This window comes from Eurosta solidaginis, chromosome 4 (genome assembly GCF_040869045.1).
Source record: "Eurosta solidaginis isolate ZX-2024a chromosome 4, ASM4086904v1, whole genome shotgun sequence".
NCBI classification, from domain to species: Eukaryota; Metazoa; Arthropoda; class Insecta; order Diptera; family Tephritidae; genus Eurosta; species Eurosta solidaginis.
The window spans coordinates 242,730,404-242,743,426 of NC_090322.1; the positions used below are offsets into that span (position 1 = coordinate 242,730,404).

Here is a 13,023-nt window from a genome sequence, read left to right on the forward strand (position 1 = left end):
TATTTCCACTACTAAAGCATGGTAAACAAGCTTACGAAGGTGAGTCTCGCAAGTGGCGAAGCCACTGGAAACCCCAAATCTTCGCTTAGCCACTCATCAGCATACCTACTTGACTTGGCAAAAGCTTTTGACACAGTCATCTACGGCACGCGACTTTAGAAGGTGCACCTCTTTCCCCTTGTCTAAAAAGATGGATCACAAATTATCTAAAAATCGTTGGCAAGCGTTAGTTAAATTTAGAGAGAGTAAAGCGGGAGTCATTGGTGCCGTATGTCGTATCGCTGTAGTCGTATCCCTAACGTAATCAGCTGTTTATCGTTACGATGGTAAACCAAAAACCAATTGGTTGGCTACGATACGATTACGACCTTAGCGGCACCAATAATCGATTGCATTGATTACCATAAGGTTGGTCGAATCAGCTGTTAAAAGGTTACCGATACGGTTACTGATAAAGCAACAATGTCTTCAGCTTTAAACAGGGATTACACAGGGTTTATGGAACATATAACGCAAATATTGGAGGTTCACGTCAATGGCATTACGCTACCCACTGTCAGTCATCCAAAGATCTTAGGGGTAACGTTCGATAACACTCTTAACTTCAAGGCACATGCCTTCTAATCCTTAAGTCGCTTCAGGCAGCTCTTAGGAAAAAGATAAAGGAACGCTGCTAACCACTTACAAAACAATTGGCCGACCGCTCATGTGCTACGCGTCACCAATATGGTCGCCTGGTCTATAAACCACACACTGGAAAAGTCTGCAGGCCTGCCAAAATGCTGCATTCAGAACTGCCACAGGATGTCATGTTATGAACCTTCAACATTATGTACAAAGTGAGGCCAAAGAGCTCAACATTAAAGAGCATAAAGAAATGCTGAACAGACAGTTTTTGTCAAAAACCGGGACACCCTAGCAAACATCTACTTAATCTAGCCCCGCCTCCCAGAGCGATAAGAAAACATCTCCGTAAGCACTTGGATGAGATGCGGCACCTGCCTACGCAGGCGTTTGATCCAGACAATTAAACAATCAGCCCAATCCACACAGAATCGGTTAACAACTTTGCTAAGTCGCGCCGGGTGAACCTCGTTATCAATAAACTCTAGACTACTGAAACTAGAACAGGTTGAGGTTTCACTTGTCCAGAATTAACCCCGACATTCGTAATGCATGTTCTGCATGCGATGGGTTCCCACACGACACCAACCATCTTTTCTATTTTAATGTGGAACCTACGCCTCTAACAGCAACTTCACTATGGTCCACCCCTGTTGAAACTGAAAGTTTTCTTGGAGAATCGTCACACACATTGAATGGGGCGAAGCACTGTTCACACAATAACAGTCAGAGATCCTTTTACCATTTAAAACTATTTTTAGAAAAAATTGCTGATGGAGGGTATTGAGTATAAGCCGACGATATACATACATACACATTAGAGCGGGTCAAATTGTATGGATGGATTTTTCCCCAACAGAGGCCCTATTCAGTAACTATAAGTTTTGAAATGTACATTTTTCTTTCATAAAAATTATATGAAGAAAAAGTGTACATTTTAAAACTCACAGTCACTGAATAGGGTCCCAGGAGTGTAGCAAAAACGTAATATACAGATGATTCTAAGAAAAATTGCTGAAGACACCATAGCTCTAAGTCCGATTTCGAGGTCCCCACTTTTGCAAAATAAATATTTTTTCATAAAAAATAAAATAAATGTAAGGCGCGATAACCTCCGAAGAGATCTAAGGCCGAGCTTCTCTTCCAATTTGCGTCGTGCTCCTCTTGATTTTTCCCTACAAATTGGCCGGACGGGACCTACATGTTTTATGCCGACTCCGAACGGCATCTGCAAGGCAGATGAGTTTTCACTGAGAGCTTATCATGGCAGATATACAATCGGAGCGCTTGCCAGACACTGCCGAGGGGCGACCCCGCTTAGAAAAATTTTCTTCTAATTGAAAAATCTTATTTCTAAAATTTTGATGTTGCTTTGCTTATTTTTTCATAGCTTCTGATAGAATTATAGGAAAAATGTCATATTGCACTTTCTTTAAATGTATTTTACGAACAATTCAGAATCTGTATTAATATCTATAGTGTTTTTGAATTTTAGTAGAGATATCAGACTTAAATTATGAGAAATTAGCCTAAAATGAACTTTTAACTACTATATTATCATTTTTAACAAATTTCTTTTGGACAATTTTTTTTCTTTACATTATCTTCTGATTATTTTCGGCCTTAGATTTATAAATTTTAAATATTTTAATTTATTATAATGGCCTCGAGCTCGTTAAATATTTAAATTCTTTACACCTAAACTCAGTTCAGAACATTAACAACATCTTCAATTCAGACAGTTTTTCTTCTTTCGAATTCGTTTTAGTAGAAAAAAAATTTTCAAAAAAAAACCCTATATTTTCCAGTAATAAACAAAATTTTTTTTCTACTAAAACGAATTCGAAAAATGAAAAACTGTCTGAATGAAAGTTGTTGGAAGTGTTCTGAACTTATTTTAGCTGTAAAAAACAAATATTCCATAAGAAATTTGTTAAAAATGATAATATAGTAGTTAAAAGTTCATTTTAGGCTAATTTCTCATAATTTAAGCCTGATATCTCTACTAAACTTCAAAAACACTATGATATTAATACAGATTCTGAATTGTTCGTAAAATACATTTAAAGAAAGCGCAATATGACATTTTTCCTATAATTCTATCAGAAGCTATGGAAATTTTTTGCTACATTCATATGGCAAAATATCTATTTTGCAAAAGTGGGGACCTCGAAATCGGACTTAGAGCTACTGCGCCTTCAGCAATTTTTGTAGATTACGTTTTGCTATACTCCTGATGAGCAAAAAATTTGACCCGCTCTAATACACATACTTTTGAAATGTAATGGGTATTTCAAAAATTTCAATTTATGCAAAAAAACTATATTTTGGCCAATATGCCCTCTGCGAAACGCTTCTAAAATCATCACTAAACAGTTGGACATCAGTTGGGTTCTTACAACGCTCTCATTATTTGCCTGCCTTTATTGGTCTCTGCTTCTCTTTACTTACACGTTTCAAATAATTTCACTTGTTTCTCGTTACACTTTAACATTTGCTCGTTATTTCTCAATGAGATTTTAGTTTTTCTTTCACATCATTTTGTAGCGGACGGAAATTTTTTCGTGCGCTGTGTTTAATAGATGATTATTTTGTTTTGTAAAATTCTAATTGGAATCTAATAAGAACTAAATAAAACTTCTAAAACAGTGTGAATGTGAGTACAAAAGTTTATTAGAGTGCATTAAATAATGAATGCATACAGTTTTTGAAGAAAATGCAATAAAAGGAAAATTTTTGACCAGGCTCCAGTAAAAATTGGCTGAGAGCTGAAGTTCGAAAAAAAGCAACGGTGAACGAGAAATATACATTTATGGGGTAGCAGAAAAGTTTTTTCCTTTGCTTTTGACACAGTGGTGCAAAGTAATAACTTCGAAAATTACATACAGCGCCCCCTAAGGACGGTTGGTGGGCGTGCGGAGGAGGGTGGTTAACATACTGACTGACTGGACTCACACGATTGACTGGCTGACTGGCGGCTGTTGGACTGGACGACTTATGGCTCGCTGGTTCAATGCTAGCCAATGGTATTTATTGATGTATGCATAACTTTGCTCCTCTTCTCCTCCATCGTTAAAGTATGTACAAAAAAAAAACATTTGCGAAAAAAAGTCACCCGATAAATTGCGTTGGGTTGGTCGCGTGTTAAAAGCGCAGAGTTTATTATTCAGTCAGGAATATTTTTCAATGCTTTCCCAATTTTGTGTGCGCATACCCAGTGAGCGCAAGGATTAAAATTGCACTCGCGCAATGCAGTGACCTGGATGTGGATGTTGTGTGTGCAAATAAGAAGTAAAATAGGAAAAGAGTATGAGAGTCCATTATGGTTTGCGGGTGGTGTGATGTGAGGGTGGAGGATGAGTTCGTTGATGATGTGTGCATAAAAATTACCGTTGCTTTTGCTATTAATTTTACTTGTTACTTAAATATCAACATACATACATACATACCAATTTGCAGTGCCTTGTTATTGTTTACGAGTACAAGCACGCACGACATTTTTGCACAAAAAAAGAGAAAAAAAACAAAATAAAAAGTATTAAACGGAAATTCGAAAAAAAAAACAAAAACCCTTGGCTGTCCAGATACATACGTGCATGCATATATACAGTATGAAAACTTTTATATTGAAAAGAAAAACGAAGTGAAGCAACACCAACCAGCAGGTAACAGGTAATACCGTTTAAGCTCTGTGTTGAATCAGTCGAGTGGGGCAAAAAGGACACGAGTTACATTTTTTTATTCCACGTGAGCGTGTTTTTTGTTTTTTTTTTATGTGTCGGTTGATGGCTAGCAACGAGTTTTTTTTTTTTTTGTGTTTTAACCATAGCACCTGCACATTACACACATTTACCTAATACAAGAGTTTTAATTACGAATTTTTTCTGTTGCGAAAAAGTGTTTGTGCCTAGACGAAAATTTTATAATTTGTTGGTAAAGTATGTAATACTTTTATGGTCCTTTACACTTGCGTTCATGTGTGAGTGCGTGAGAGTGAATGAAGACCCAGCAAAAAATCTTGTACGATATCAAAAGAAGCAAGGAAGTAAAAGCGGAGTCATTGGTGCCGTTTGTCGTATCGCTGTAGTCGTATCCCTAACGTACGATACATTGTGATCGATTAATGGTGCCTTAACCTAAAAATCGTGAAAATTTCATAAATATGAAGAAAACGCAAACAATTACAAACATATTCCACAAAAAAATAAGTCTCTTAGTCATAACGTATACAAAATAATGAATAAAATCTACAAAAAGTTATTAAATTCACCAACTCAAATATTTTAAGGTTATGGCTATGGCGAAAAACCAAAAACCAATTGGTTGGCTACGATACGGTTACGACCTTAGCGTTACGATATGGCACCAATAATCGATTACATTGATTCCCATAAGCCATAACCATATCATAGCCAACCAATTGGTTTTTGGGTTTTGGCCATATCCATAACCAGTGGCGGATCCAGGCGTTTTTGAGGAGGGGGGGGGGGGGGGGACGACTTCAGTCAGTAATTGTTTCTCCCAATAGCTGATGTGTTTTGAAAAAAGTTCACATCAAGATACTTTATACGTGAAAATGCAAGACAAAACAACAAGGGAAACGTATAGCAGAACGTTATTTTTTATGGGTAAATTTATTAGTATTTTTATACTCAGTTGAGCAGAGCTCACAGAGTATATTAAGTTTGATTGGATAACGGTTGGTTGTACATATATAAAGGAATCGAGATAGATATAGACTTCCATATATCAAAATAATCAGGATCGAAAAAAAATTTGATTGAGCCATGTCCGTCCGTCCGTCCGTCCGTCCGTCCGTCCGTCCGTCCGTCCGTCCGTCCGTCCGTCCGTCCGTCCGTCCGTCCGTTAACACGATAACTTGAGTAAATTTTGAGGTATCTTGATGAAATTTGGTATGTAGGTTCCTGAGCACTCATCTCAGATCGCTATTTAAAATGAACGATATCGGACTATAACCACGCCCACTTTTTCGATATCGAAAATTTCGAAAAACCGAAAAAGTGCGATAACTCATTACAAAAGGCAGATAAAGCGACGAAACTTGGTAGATGTGTTGAACTTATGACGCAGAATAGAAAATTAGTAAGATTTTGGGCAATGGGCGTGGCACCGCCCACTTGTACAAGAAGGTAATTTAAAAGTTTTGCAAGCTGTAATTTGGCAGTCGTTGAAGATATCATGATGAAATTTGGCAGGAACGTTACTACTATTACTCTATATGTGCTAAATAAAAATTAGCAAAATTGGGTGAAGAACACGCCCACTTTTTAAAAAAAATTTTTTTTAAATTCAAATTTTAACAAAAAATTTAATATCTTTACTGTATATAAGTAAATTAAGTCAAAATTCAACTCCAGTAATGATATGATGCAACAAAATACAAAAATAAAAGAAAATTTCAAAATGGGCGTGGCTCCGCCCATTTTCATTTAGTTTGTCTAGAATACTTTTATTGCCATAAGTCGAACAAAAATTTACCAATCCTTCTCAAATTTGGTAGGAGCATAGATTCTATGACGGTAACTGTTCTCTGTGAAAATGGGCGAAATCGGTGGAAGCCACGCCCAGTTTTTGTACACAGTCCACCGTCTGTCCTTCCGCTCGGCCATTAACACAATAACTTGAGCAAAATCCGATATATCTTTACTAAACTTAGCCCACGTACTTACCTGAGCTCACTTTTTCTTGGCATAAAAAATGGGCGAAATCTGACCATAACCACGCCCACTTTATCGATATCGAAAATTACGAAAAATGAAAAAAATGCCATAATTCTATACCAAACATGAAAAAAGGGATGAAACATGGTAACTGGATTGGTTTATTGACGCAAAATATAACTTTGGAAAAACCTTTGTAAAATGGGTGTGACACCTACCATATTAAGTAGAGGAAAATGAAAAAGTTCTACAAGGCGAAATCAACAGCCCTTGGAATCTTGGCAGGAATACTGTTAGTGGTATTGCATATATAAATAAATTAGCAGTACCCGACAGATGATTTTCTGGATCACCTGGTCCACATTTTGGTCGATATCGCGAGAACGCCTTCACATATACATCTAAGGGCCACTCGCTTTTAAAACCCTCATTAATACCTTTAATTTGATATCCATATCGTACAAAAACATACCAGAGTCACCCCTGTCCCACCCTAATGGCGATATCTCGAAAAGGCGTCCACCTATAGACCTATTGCCCCCTCCCTCTTAAAATGCTCAGTAACACCTTTCGTTTGATACCCATATCGTACAAACATTCTAGAGTCACCCCTGGCCCACCCTAATGGCGATATCTCGAAAAGGCGTCCACCTATAGACCTAATGCCCACTCCCTCTTAAAATGCTCAGTAACAGCTTTCGTTTGATACCCATATCGTACAAACATTGTAGAGTCACACCTGGCCCACCCTAATGGCGATATTTCGAAAAGGCGTCCACCTATAGAACTAAGGATTACTCCCTTTTAAAATACTCATTACCACCTTTCATTTGATACCCATATCTTACAAACACATTCTAGAGTCACCCTGGCCCACCCTAATGGCGATATCTCGAAAAGGCGTCCACCTATAGACCTAATGTCCACTCCCTCTTAAAATGCTCATTAACACCTTTCGTTTGATACCCATATCGTACAAACATTCTAGAGTCACCCCTGGCCCACCCTAATGGCGATATCTCGAAAATGCGTCCACCTATAGACCTAATGTCCACTCCCTCTTAAAATGCTCAGTAACACCTTTCGTTTGATACCCATATCGTACAAACATTCTAGAGTCACCCCTGTACCACCCTAATGGCGATATCTCGAAAAGGCGTCCACCTATAGACCTAATGCCCACTCCCTCTTAAAATGCTCAGTAACACCTTTCGTTTGATACCCATATCGTACAAACATTCTAGAGTCACACCTGGCCCACCCTAATGGCGATATCTCGAAAAGGCGTCCACCTATAGAACTAAGGATTACTCCCTTTTAAAATACTCATTACCACCTTTCATTTGATACCCATATCGTACAAACACATTCTAGAGTCACCCTGGCCCACCCTAATGGCGATATCTCGAAAAGGCGTCCACCTATAGACCTAATGCCCACTCCCTCTTAAAATGCTCAGTAACACCTTTCGTTTGATACCCATACCGTACAAACATTCTAGAGTCACCCTTGGTCCAGCTTTATGGCGATATCTCGAAAAGGCGTCCACCTATAGAACTAAGGATTACTCCCTTTTAAAATACTCATTACCACCTTTCATTTGATACCCATATCGTACAAACACATTCTAGAGTCACCCTGGCCCACCCTAATGGCGATATCTCGAAAAGGCGTCCACCTATAGACCTAATGCCCACTCCCTCTTAAAATGCTCAGTAACACCTTTCGTTTGATACCCATATCGTACAAACATTCTAGAGTCACCCTTGGTCCACCTTTATGGCGATATCTCGAAAAGGCGTCCACCTATAGAACTAAGGATTACTCCCTTTTAAAATACTCCTTACCACCTTTCATTTGATACCCATATCGTACAAACACATTCTAGAGTCACCCCTGGCCCACCCTAATGGCGATATCTCGAAAAGGCGTCCACCTATAGACCTAATGCCCACTCCCTCTTAAAATGCTCAGTAACACCTTTCGTTTGATACCCATATCGTACAAACATTCTAGAGTCACCCCTGGCCCACCCTAATGGCGATATCTCGAAAGGGCGTCCACCTATAGACCTAATGCCCACTCCCTCTTAAAATGCTCAGTAACACCTTTCGTTTGATGCACATATCGTACAGACACCCCTGGTCCACCTTAATGGGGACATCTCGAAAAGGCGTCCACCGATAGACCTAAGGCCCACTCCCTCTTAAAATGCTCAGTAACACCTTTCATTTGATACCCATATCGTACAAACAAATTCTAGAGTCAGCCCTGGTCTACCTTTATGGCGATATCCCTAAATGGCGTTCATCCATAGAACTATGGCCTACTTAAAATACTCTTTAATACCTTTCATTTGATACACATGTTATACAACCACATTCCAGGGTTACCCCAGATTGATTTTCCTTATTTTGTCTCCATAGCTCTCAACTGAGTATGTTATGTTCGGTTACACCCGAACTTAGCCTTCCTTACTTGTTTTACATCGTTTAATAATTTCATACACATATTTCGCTTCATTTAGTTATTCAAATTAACAATAGTACATACAATTTTTTGACATCATTTTTATCTTCTGCATAGTTCATATTTACACAGTAAATTTAATTCTATGCTTCCCTTTTTTTACATATCTTTCAATTATATGATCAATATCAATCTCAATATCGAAATGGGTATTTAAAAGTGCAAGACCAGTGAGTCTGTTCTCGGACATTGTGGACCGTAACCACGTTTTCATTGCTAGCTGGAAGCGTGGCCAGAATTTTGATAAGAGCATTTATTGATGGAAACGCATATTCATTGCAATCATTTAAAACTTTTTCAGCTGATAGTGGAATTGATTTTTTGTGTTGCTTATCAGACCAGCGTTCTGATCACACTTCGTACTCTCCATCTAGATTAATTTTATTTCCTCCAATAAGAGATGCGTATCCTTTACCAAGATCTTGGGCAAGCTCTTTACACAAATCCTTTTTTTTTTTGCAGTGTATTATCTTTGATGATTCGCGATGGGAGTAGCAAATTAAGATTAAAAACTTGCAATGTACCCTCAGGTAATCTACCTTGTAAATCAAGAATGATATGATCAAGAAGAGGTAATAAATTGCTTTTCGATAATACTCTTCAGCGTCAGATGAAGTGTGTTTCGCTCGATGTATTTGCTTTTTAGCAATTCGTGGGAGGACAATATCAAACTTCAACTCAAATGATTTTCTGCTTCAAGTCTATTTTAATGTTCGCAAAGTCAATCACTCAATGCTTCCGAAGCTTGATTCAAATCTATTGACGATGTTTGCAAAAGTAAGCTTAGTGGTCGTGTAACAGAAAGTACATTGCTCAAACAAATCATTGAAATCACGAACTCTGTCTGGCAAATAGATTTCAACATAGAACGGGCCTCAGAACTTGTTGTTGATCTTGCCAAGTAGAAATTTCTTGAAACGAAGCAACAATTTTTGTGATGTTTTCTTCAAACTGCATTATACCATCAAATTTTTCAAACCAGCGCGTTTCACATAGTCCACTTAATGATTCCTGCAGATGTTTTTTGAAAACTATGGTACGTTTCGGAGACTGTTTGGAAAACTGATAATTTTTTTCATCAACGCAATACAATCTTTTGTTTGAAGAACTTTCGACGTTTTCGCAAGCGAGTTATTAAGACACTGGTTGAAACACGGACAATGATTAGCGTTGTTATATATTTTAATAAGTTCCTGCACAGCTCCCTTAACTTCTGATGTCATTACAGAACATCCATCCGTTCCAATTCCAACGCAATCTTCGAAGGGTAGTCCTAAATTATTAAATCACTATGTGTGCCAAGGCAACACCTGTAAATTTTTTTCTCCATTTATAACATCTTCTTTGAGTTACAAAATCTTCTCTTATATTGCCATCATATAAGATTCTGAATAAACTTTATTCAATAAAGTAAGGTTTGATTCAGTATGTTATCAACAGCGCAAATATTTCTGAGCATTGGACTGATTTGCATGAGCATTCTTACTGTTGAGCGCTAATATTATTTTATAAAATTTGAAAATTAAAGCATGCATACAAAAACTGCATTATGAAAAGTAACGATCAAATATCCATCATTATATTTATACAAATACTGCATATAAATAGTGGGTGTCTGGGACTTCGTGAAAAAAATTTTGTTCCGAATAAATTTTGGAAAAAAAATCTAGTCTGGGGGGAGGGCGATCGCCCCTTCGCCCCCCTCAAACCCGCTACTGTCAATAACCTAAAAATATTTGAGTTGGTGAATTTATTAACGTTTGTATATTTTATTTGTTGTTTTGGATACGTTTTGACTAAAAAGAGACTCATTGTTTGTGGAATATGTTTGTAATGTTTTGCGTTTTCCTCATTTTTATGAAAATGTCAGCTGTTTAAGGTTATGGCACCATTTAATCAATCACAATGGAGATGGTTATGGATATGGGTATGGTTACGACTATGGCGTTAGGGGTAAGGATGTTTAACTGGCCCTATATACTGTGCCGATTTTTCAGATTCATATGCCCTACACATACGATTTTTGATGCAGCATCCTGTAATGACAGATGAGTAGATTGCATGTGTTTGCGTGAAATAGCGCCATCTGACATGCAAAAGTAGCCAACTTTCAACTTTTGTGGAAAGCAAAGCAAAAGAAGAATTTGAAATTTTTTTACATACATACACACATTGCCAGTAATTTTTTAATTCAGGCAACTAAGGGCCAATTTCAGAGCAAGTTTAAACTACAGTTAAAGCTGACTAGTGTTTAATCCTGCAACTTTGGCCGCTTAAACTGAGATGAGCAGTAAAATTTTATTTTTTCGAATCTAGACCTTGGCAAAGTTGATATACTCATAATGACATGTTTTTACTTAACCATATCTATTGCGGTTATTGGTGCATTAACCTAAAAGTGTTATAATTTCGTAAAAAAAAGAATTGCCAGAATTCGTTTTGTTAAGTTGATTCTCCGACAGGTATATGTATTAAGCTGGGGCGATTTATTAACCGAAATCGCGGCATCGATTTTTCGATAGGATTTGGGCTCAGGAAAAAAAAGTTCCACTACGCATACCCAAAAAAATAATTTTCGAACCTGCGAAAAAAAAAAATGGCGAAAGGGTAAATTTTTCGACCAAAACACTCCCCAAAGCCCAAAAAATATTTTATTCAAAAAACTGTTATAAAAACGTTGGCGATAACAGTTTTTTGAAAAAAAAAAAATATTTTTGGGCTTTGGGGAGGGCGTGTTTTGGTCGAAAAATTTACCCTTTCGCCATTTTTTTTTCGCAGCCTCGAAAATTATTTTTTTTTGGGTATGCGTTGTGGAACTTTTTTTGCCTGAGCACAAATCCTATCGAAAAAACTATGGCGCGATATCGGTTACCTTTCATCCTTACAAATCGACGTACATATATCAGTTTGATTTTGGAGTTCAACAGGGAAGGACCAGCTACCCACAGCTTGACCAAAAATATTATTAGGGTTAATTTGGTCAAGCTGTATACAAAAAACAGGCTTGAGGGATGGCGTTGCACTCATTGTTTGTGAACTTGCGAAGTTGGGAAGGGCAAAACATCCCTAAGCTTTTCTTAAGGATTGCTTTTGTCCTACCTACTTGAAGTGGTAAAAAGTTGTGTGCGAAATAAAAGTTTTTGTAATCAATTAAAACGGAGTTTGATAAGAAGACTAAGTGGTGGAACTGGAGCTACTGTGAATAACGGAAGAACATATTACTGATTTTGTGCCTGGCGTGGTGCCATTTAAAAACCAAGTTTTACGACAAATATATTTGAATACATATAAATGGAAAAAAAAACTTATGAACCTGTGCCTGACATACTGCAATTAAAATACTTAATTGAACAAAAAGCTTATTTCGATTTTGTATCTGACACTATAGACTATAGTCATGGAGCCACTGCCATTAATCCCAAATCCCAAAAAAAAAAGATATCCCAAATTTAGTTTGGAGACAAAAAAGTACAAAACATGTCTAACACACAAAAAAAAAATATCCAAAAAGTTAATAAATTCACCAACTCAAATAATTACAGGTTGTTGTTGTAGCGATAAGGATACTCCCCGAAAGCCTTGGGGAGTGTTATCGATGTTGATGCTCCTTCCGACCATCTCGGAAACGATTTGGTATGACCACTTGAAACCTTCTAGACCATCCCGCCCTCGCACCCCTAGATCCATAAGGAACTTGGGGTCGCCAGAGCCTCGGCTGTTAAGGAAACAGGAATCGCTACGGGTAGGTGGTGGGTTGGAGAAGCTATATTTTGCGCTGTCAACCCATTGAAAGGGTTGCGCTACACAACCCCTTGAATCAATTTACTATTTTAGTCGCCTTTTACGACAGGCATACCTGCCGTGGGTATATTCTAATCCGCTGGGGGGTAAAAAGAAATATCGATATTGGCACAAATGTTAGTCATTATGTTGCAAGCTTTTGATCAAACGATATTAGATATGTATGAGTTGCATATTTGTTGGCGGGCATGCACACATTCATAAATACTTATGCATGCATGAGTGTAATAAAAAATAATAAAAAATAAATAAAAATTAAAATTACCTAGAAAGGTGGTATGTACACAGCAGGTTGGGTACTTAGGCAATTAGCTAAAACACATAAACATGTATTTACTTACGACACTTCCCAACAAAAAATTATGTCAATGTTTTTAATGAAGTATTT

The 13,023-nt window shown here is 37.4% G+C and overlaps 1 protein-coding gene across 1 annotated transcript in view; it reads left to right on the forward strand.

Annotated features, from left to right (window-relative positions):
• The first annotated feature begins 3,308 nt into the window (after positions 1 to 3,308).
• Positions 3,309 to 13,023, forward strand: part of LOC137251169 (serine/threonine-protein phosphatase 2B catalytic subunit 3-like) — a 54,863-nt gene continuing 45,148 nt past the window's right edge. The window contains 1 exon segment of the mRNA XM_067785301.1: positions 3,309 to 4,296. The gene's annotated coding sequence lies outside the window, so the exon portion shown is untranslated.